Raw genomic sequence first — 9,371 nt, forward strand, 5'->3', positions numbered from 1 at the left:
ATTGGGGATTTTTTTTCTCCAGCTTATTAGAGTCATTCTGTACAGATTTGAAAACAACGCAGAAAATAAAACCTACTTTAGTTTTTTTTAATTCGACGAAAATTGTGACATCATTATGTAAGTTGGGATTAAGCTTAGGATGAAATGTATGAGATACATAATGTATGATACGAATTTCACTGAATCATATCCTGCAGATTATGGTCTTAAAATAGATACCTAAGCACGTAACAAAGTTTGCACGGATTAAGGTTTCTGTCATCATCATCATAATCCACGTTTCTGATACGTGCAGCTAAGATGTGGAACGCCCTCCCGGCAACTGGGTTTCCTGCCACGTATAATTTGAGTACCTTCAAGGCTAGAGTGAATAGGCTTTTTCTAGGCAGGCGTGCTCCAACCTAGACCTCATAATTGCTTTCTAACGGGCATGATTGTCGTCAAGCGCTGGCCTATCGTTAATATAAAAAAAAAACCTTCCCGGCCAACTACATGGCGAGGGTCTCCTCCATCAAAGATAACGGTTTAAGCCGTAGTCCACTATTCTGGCCAGAGCGGATTGACACACTCTTGATGTGAGAACACTATAGGTAATAATCGGGCATTCCGGTTTCCTCATGATGTTTTCCTTTACCTTTAAAGAAAATTATAATTCAAACGCTCTCGACGACCTAATTGGCGCAACGGTGAGCGCTGTGATTTTAAGTAGGAGGTCCCGGGTTCGGTTTCCGGCAGGGGTAATTAATAAATTTGTAATTTGTGAATTATCTCTTGTCTGGTCTGGTGGGGGACTGTGATCGTGGCTGGTTACCACCCTACTGACAAAGAAGTGCCGCTTATCGTTTAGTGTTCCAGTGCGATGTCGCGTAGAAACCGATTAGGGGTATGACTACCATACTCCCTAAGAGATTAGCCCGCTACCTTCTTAAACTGCATCATAACTTACCACCAGGTGAGATTGGCAAGGCTAGTTAAGGGCTAACTTGTAGTGTAATAAAAAAATATATGTAACTTTGAAAAGTAAGTTACGTGTCGAGGAGCGAACTCGGTCCCTCCGAAAGTGATGCCGAAGCTCACTAAAAGGCTATTACCGCCTCCAATAAAGCTTCCTATAAAGAACCCAATTTAAGGGTGATGCGTCGAAGTGATTGTATGCAAATCATAGCCATCCATTGCTTAAAATCTTTTTTCCTGGTTGTTGGCTTCGGCCGTTGCTAGTTATCACCCTAACGATACAGACGTGCAACCACGCGATTTAGCATTTAGGTTCGATGGTGTATAGAAATCTATGCAGGTTTCAAGTATGACTACCATGCCCCTTACACTGAGTAGCCAGCTTCAATCTTAGACTGATTCATCACTTGCCACCAGGTGAGATTGCAGTTAAGTAATTTATTAATAAACTAGCTGACCCGCGCAACTTCTTCTGCACCGAATCGGTTATTAGAGGTTTTAATATCTTTAAAAAACCTAGAAAGGAATTACAGCGCTACCTGCAGGTCTCACTCTAAGTCGGTATGACATCTTTAGAAAACATCGTTATATTTCAGCCAATTTACAGAAAACCATAGTAAAATATACACTAAAACCATCCATACATACATACATCCTTCCATCCATCCATACATCCATCCTCACCAACTTTCGCATTTATAATATTAGTAAGATGGTACGGCATGCATTCGATCGTTGTACCATATGCCTTGCGACTTGCTGGTATCTGCGAAGAGTGCCATTTATCTCCGACAATATTTATCAGATCTTCATTAAAATTAGACAATACATGCTTGATAGTATACACTTGCAAATAAAAAAAGAATTATTAAAATCGGTTTAAATTTAACGGAGCTATGAAGTAAAATTGATATAAGATAAATTTATGTCCTATTAAACTTATTGTTTAACGGGATAAAAAGGTTCCTATATGTTGGCGGAACACCAGCTACTACTATACCAAATTTTATTTAAATCCGTTTCAGTAGTTTTCAACTGATGCCCGGACAGACAGACAGACAGACAAAAATTAAACAAAATCTGTTTTCGACTCAGTATCGATTATAAAGCATCCCTCGATGAAAATTTTCAAAATATATTAAATGTACAGAAATCTTCCAGTCACAGTTTTATTATAAGTATAGATTGTAATAAAAAAAAGTTGATGACTATAGATGTATAATGCCAGACCAAACGGCTCGGAGGAGACAGTTAATTTGCTATCTGCAGTTTATATATTAGTTTGACTATAAGATGAGTCACAATGCATATATTTGAAAAACATCTTCGTGATGCCATTTTATAAATCTTTAATCAACTGTGCAAATATTTGATGTCAACATTACAAAGATGCTACGCATTTTTATCGCTTACTTCAGAAATTAGATCATTTCTGTTTGTTTTGATATCTCATAGCGATAAGAATCAAGATTGCCTACTTTTGATCGATTCTCATGAAAATGTTTTGAAATCTTTTAAGGGCACTATGATATCCATCTCTCTTTGTATCCGTCAGTCAACCTTAAGTAAATATAGTATAATTTTACTGTAAAATCTTGTGTTCTCATAAAACATATCAAGTTATTTGACTTATAAACCATAGCACTTTTAATTATCCCGCAGCTATGTTCAGTTTTTTTTGTATTTTTATATTTCCCGCGGGAGCCGATAATTTTCTTACGCTCGACAGTATCATTACGATACGATGATGCAGTCTAAGATGGTAGCGGGCTAGGGAGTATGGTACCTAGCCATACCCCTAATTGGTTTCTACACACCATAATAATAAAACGCTTCTAACACGTCTTTGTTCGTAGTGTGGTAACTACTTACGGCCAAAGCCTCTCACCAGACCAGACCAGAGAAAATTAAGGATTTATTAATTTCCAAATTTCCGGGAATCGAACACGGGACCTCCTAATAAAATTAACAGCGCTCACCGCTGCGCCAGGAAAGTCGTAGTGTTATGATGCCGATAACCATATTCGTAAACTTAAATGCGCCCTGGTCTAAGAAGAAACCCACAACAAACTTAACCGGGTGAATACAACAACAACATAGAAGACAAACATACAAACAGACACTTTCGCACTTTTAATAAGGCTTTTTAATGCGAAATGTACTGATAATTCTTAGTAATTCGAGTAAGTTTTTTTTTTATCATGCAGTCTAAGATGGTAACGGACTGGCGTCCTGTTAAAGGTATGGATGGCAGTTATATTATATTTCTAAAATGAAAAGTACAGTTGGTATTTCTAAAAATGTTTTAATAGCTAGATTTAAATTGTTATTATTATCATTTATTTATAATTTACTCGGTAATTTATTTTAATAATTATAAATCATCGTCGTGTATTTAATTATAAAAATGATCATTATTTTTATAATCATGTATTATTTTTGTAACATCGTAAAATTGTTTTTTTTGTAAACTTAATTTACAAATGATCGAACCAAATCATGTAATAATAAAAATAATTTTTGAAATAATGACAGATTTGTATGACATTCAGAAAGTGTACAGTTAGGTACCTACTTTGAAATAAAATATTTGATTTGATTTGATTTAATTTAATTTGTTGGTACTCGTAACTAGCCAAGGCCGATACGTCCCGTTTTTACGTTCTGAAAATATTCATAGTAAAAATACGTAATACTATGAATATTTTCAGAAACATCGGGAAAAAATCAAATAAATAAGTAACTCCTTGTCTCTATTACTTACCATTTTAATTTAAAAAGCCCCATGTTTGTAAACCCCGAGCGTGTCGGAGCAACATCAAATATTCCTTTAAATCGATCGAATTCTGTCCAGGGAGAAAGTAAAGTTGCTAAGCCACCTGAATACAAATTTTATAACGTTGATTCACGACACCCGTCTCCCAATCCAATCGAAAGTTTCCTACTGCCGACCCACGGTTTTAATCCATTGGTAATACGAAAATTGATGTAAAAGTCTACACCACAACGTACCCCTCGACAACGTCGCGTCGTCCATACAAAGCTACGTAAGACTTTCAGATACTGAAAAGAAATACTCGCGGTTTGTACACTCTCGCCAAAAACAGACGAGGCATAAAGTTAAGGTAAAGTGATCCAAAATATGCTAATTATAATGTACCTACTAGGCTACTAGCTGTTGCCTGATCTTCCTTCGCGTTTATAACGGTTTTTAAAAACACGTATTAAAGGTTTGTTTTCCTGGGATTAAAAGTAGCCTAATCATTACTCTATATAAACTAGATTAAATAAAATATACGCAAACAAAAACAATTTAGCTACTAGGATTTAATTAAAACCTATTTGAATCTATTCCCAATTTTTTCAATTCAGTTTTTTGACTGCGTTTACATTATAAAAATATCGAGTAACAATAATCAAACTTTAATTTACTACAAAAAATATTGTTAGGTCTCATATTATCGTAACCAATATATGGTTAAGATTTGCTGGGCAGGTATCATGTCATATCATATTTACATTCAATTAACATTCAATTCAATTAAAATTCTAAATAACTTTTTTGTTATGAATCAGGAGATTAAAAAAAGGTCAAATTATTGGATTCCTTTATACTTTATATTGAGGAATTTAAAAATTTGTCTTGGTGAGAATGTATTGCCCCATTCCAGAATCACTGCGGTGTAAAACTCGTGCCAAATTGTAACGTGTACCGTTGAAAAAAAGGTTTAAATTCAATCGGTCCATGCTATTACTGGAAGCAATTCCGTTCAGAAAGAACTATGGGACGTGTTTGGTGTACGTAATAAAGAGAGGGGACGAAAAATGGCGGGGCTTTTATCGTCAGTTTTTACGTGGTTTTTACCTTTTTATGAGATCACAGCTTTCCATATAATTTTAATATTTTAATTTCATTGCGTAACACTTTAAAAGATCAAAACTTTCTCCCGAGTAATTATTTTAAGATTAGTTACGTTTTTTATGTGTTAACATACTGTGCCATTTTAAGGATACCTAAAACTATCTACGAACAACTTTTGATTAAAATTAAAAGTATATCATTAATTTCATGTAAGTTTGTAATGTAAGGTAGGAAAAGTTGATTAAAATATATTACAATTTATAACCTCTCTTCCTCTATTTCATCAACCAACTTAAAAAAAGGAGAAAGTTCTTAACTCAACTGTATGTTTTTAACTTTTTATAATTTTGGTAATTATTTGGTAATAAGACAGAACTTCTCAACGGACAATAGCTATGTGCAAACCACTCTATTAAAACTTAACTTAGTTTACCTAATGTTATACTTATATCTAAAAAACTGTGATTCTATGAGTAAACACTAATGTGTGAAACTACCGGTCTTTCTTAAAAATACGTTTCTGCGTTAACTTCCAATGCGTATACGGCGATCAAAATCACTGGCATATTTTAATTCAATTCTTGTCTCTGGCAAAAAAACATTTAAGACACTATATTCATATTGACAACGACTTTTGATAATACTATCAATAATTGTAGACACAATTTCTTTTATATAAATATTTATAGTATGTAAAAGTATGTAATACATATTATATATATTAGTTTATGTTAGTATTAATACATATGTTGTTATTCGCATTTACTTTGTTTAACTTTTTTGTATCCCCTGCAATCTGTTCTCCTCTTTTTTTTGTAATTCGAAGGTTGCCTGGCAGAGATTAAGCGATAAGGCCGCCTTCTTCATGTTTCTATTTTGTTTTTTATATTTTTGATGTGGCATATAAACAAAGTGTTATAATAATAATGATACGTAATCATATTGTAAAAAAATGGGTGGGTCTGGGTAGTATTATATTGTAAAAAAGTTGTAAACTTTTAAATCACACGTCATCATCATCGATACCCAATAATAGTACACTGCTGGACAAAAAGCCCCAGCCTATAATCACCATGATGGACAGAAGGTTTGGTCATTGCAGTGGACGGTAGTAGTAGCACAGACACTGCTGCCCGCTCTCCGTTATATTCCCTCCGTAGCTTCGTACGACATCGACGTCAAGGGGAGAGTAGATGTTGTCGCACTTCTGGTTGCCGCTGTTTCCGAACGGAAACGGTGGCCCCACGTGACAACTATAGCGAAGTTTTACGAATGCCACCGAAGCGCCATCATGAAAAACAAGGATTTGAGATCAGAGGGTCGTGAGGTTAAATACTTTTTGCGGAACGGACGTCTGGCAGGCAAGAAATATGCTTGTCAGGCGAAAAAGAGTGACAGAGGAGAATTATTGGACAAGCGAGTAATATGAGATATATTTTCCAAAGAATGTAAAGGTATTGTTCTAATGTAAGGTTTGGTGATAGTAAATGTAAATGCTTATACGATGATAGCCCATGTGTACTCTTTTATAGTGAATATTGTATTCTGATCTGTCATCACGACAAGGCAATATTGACCTAGGCTTTAAAGGCTAATAGATATACTATTAATCGGCTAAATGTCGATACCATATCCCCGAGCGTATTGTCTTTAATCCCATAGTTCACTAGTTGAAGATTGTTGTAGGAGAATTAATAGAACTTTCTCAAACGGCTGGCCTATATTGTGTTGTGTGATTTATCAGTTGGAGAACAATAATAAATCAAATAGGAATCGCCTCGGGAGTGTTTCTGGAGTATTGAAGTTAGATCGGACGCTATAATCTATTAATATCTTAGAGTTTTTTTAAAAACACTAACCGATAGCGGTTACTTTGGCTGTGTTTTTGTTTCCTATGACACTAAAGTTTTCTCACGGGCTGAGAAGTACAAAATAAATAATTTACCCCTTATTGATAGTTTTCCTACTAACTTCAAAAGTCGTCAGGCATGCAGGCTTGAGAGTTCTACTTTATGTTCTCAAATGTGTGTAGAGTCCACGAATCCGCACTGGGCCAGCGTGGTGGACTACGGCCTTAACCCCTTCTAATCGTCTGAGGAGACCATGACCCTGAGTTGGTTTGATGTGATGATGTTGATTTCCAAAAATATCTTGACTATTTGTTTTACCATATTCCATCCTCCTATTTTGCGACCTGGTACAGCAGTGAACGCTGTTTATATAATTTCTTTATTTTCTCTGGTCTTGTCTAGTGGAATGTTATCACTCTACCGATATAGACATAGCCCAAGTAATTCAGCGTTCCGTAACGATGCTGCGTAGAAACCTATCATATTTATGGGCTTAAAATACCTTCTTTAACCCGTTAGGGTTATAGGAGTTACTAGCTAGGCTAGGCTATCATCTTAAACTACATAACTGGGAATCTGGTGAGATTTGCATACTAGGTTTAACTTGTAATACAGAAATGAAATGTAATACCCTACATGTACTCTTTAAGACACATGTATACTTAAATCGCTTATTTTCTAACTTCGTTAAAGTTATTCTACCGAAAACAATTCTTGATCCACCGGGAAACCACCAAGGTAGTAAAAATTACAATACTTATTTAAAGAAAAAATAATAATTTCACAATAATATTTGTTAAATTTATACAGCGTTTAGATAGGTGCTGTAGGCAAGTACACGTCTTTATAAACCTGAACTTCACACTTGACGGAGTTCATACAAAACCGCTATTTCAAGGTAAACTTGTGAAACGGAAACAATGTTGGTATTTAAACATCCTTGTATATTTACCTATTTAACAAAATAATTATTGTGAGTACTTTAATCGAGATGTGTGAAAACTGAAATATCAAAAAAAAATCATATTAGATAGATCTTTCTGAGACATAGCTCGTCCGGTGAAGCAGTATTGCTTGTGTTTCAGTCTGAAGCGCGTGGTTTGAATAAAATGTAAATTAAAACAAACCGCAAAATATACGGAACATAACCACACACTTCTCTTTTTATAAAATGTGATATATATATATATAAAAAAGAGAAGTGTGTGGTTATGTTCCGTATAGGCTCCGAAACGGCTGGACCGATTTCAATGAAACTTTCAGGGAATCTTCGGATTGACCAGGCGAGTAATCTTGTAAAGTTTGGTGACGATCAGAGCACTCCTTTTTTTGAACTGTCGAACTGTCAAATACAGCTTTAATTTACTATGATGATATTCTATTGTTGGGTGTACATGGGTGTAGATAATGTCTTCACCTGCTCGGGAAGAGAAGATATGAGAATGAATACGGAGAGAAATAAATGATTTAATATATTATAAGACTTAAATTAAAAATTTTATGATGTAAGTTTATTGTTTAAATAAAATGAAGCAAAATCTAGCCCGGCAAAGCGGGCTGGGTACGCTAGTATACAATAAATTAGATGCAGGTCTAAAAAACCTACGCGTTTTTTTAAGAAAAATCTGGCGCATTGGCTGTGTACAAAATGTTTCTATACAATCTCCGAGTATCCGACTTCGAATTAAAAATTATATTATTATGATAACATTGATATTACCTGTATAATTTAATTAATAACTTTGCAATGCTTGCTCAACAAGATTGTTCTTGTTGTGCACTTTACATATCGCATGCTTAATAGTAGAATATGGAGGAATGTTATATTATAATAAGACCCTATGTAAGCTCATATTCAGGGAATAAAATTTCATTTCATTTCGTTGCCGGTGTAGTTAGGTACTTGAGGCTTGATGTACGCCTCAGGTTTAAGGACATAGCGGCACTTTGTAGGACGTCTTTCTTGTACGTCACTGGATGGTTTTCCACAAACCATCAGCACGGCTAGCATGGACAGGAGACAAAAATTATATTCCCTGACAAGAAATATAATTAAAAAAAAAAAAAAATTAAATATAATTAGACGGCCGATTGGCGCAGTTTGCAACGACACTGCTCTCTGTGTCCAAGGCCGTGCGTTCGATTCCCACTACTGGAAAATGTTTGTGTGATGAGCACGAATGTTTTTCAGTGTCTGGGTGTTTATATGTATATTACTCTTTATTTATTTATGTATATATTTCATAAAAATATTCATCAGTCATCTTAGTACCCATAACACAAGCTACGCTTAGTTTGGGGCTAGATGGCAATCTGTGTATAGTCGTAGTATATTTATTATTATTATTAATAAATTATTATTAACCTCAATCTCTAAATATATTCAAAAAGCGTTTGGAAAACCATTTCTTATCTATGTTATACTATAGTATGTAGTGTACTGCATAATTACTCGTTCCTTCGTTTTTCCTAACGTCAAAGGTTGTCTGGAAGAGATTGCCTTAGGGATAAGACCGCCTTTGCACGCTTTATTTTATTTTCTGAGTTTCTTCTGTATTTGTGTTTAATTTGTGTAAAATGTGTGAGTGTAATAAAGACTTCAAACAAACAAACAAACAATAATTAACGTTTCCACCCGCTGCGGAACATCGAATAGGAGAAGTTTACCACAGTTTATCATTACACATATATTATTGACGGCCAAT

This window comes from Pararge aegeria, chromosome 11 (genome assembly GCF_905163445.1).
Source record: "Pararge aegeria chromosome 11, ilParAegt1.1, whole genome shotgun sequence".
Lineage (NCBI taxonomy): Eukaryota > Metazoa > Arthropoda > Insecta > Lepidoptera > Nymphalidae > Pararge > Pararge aegeria.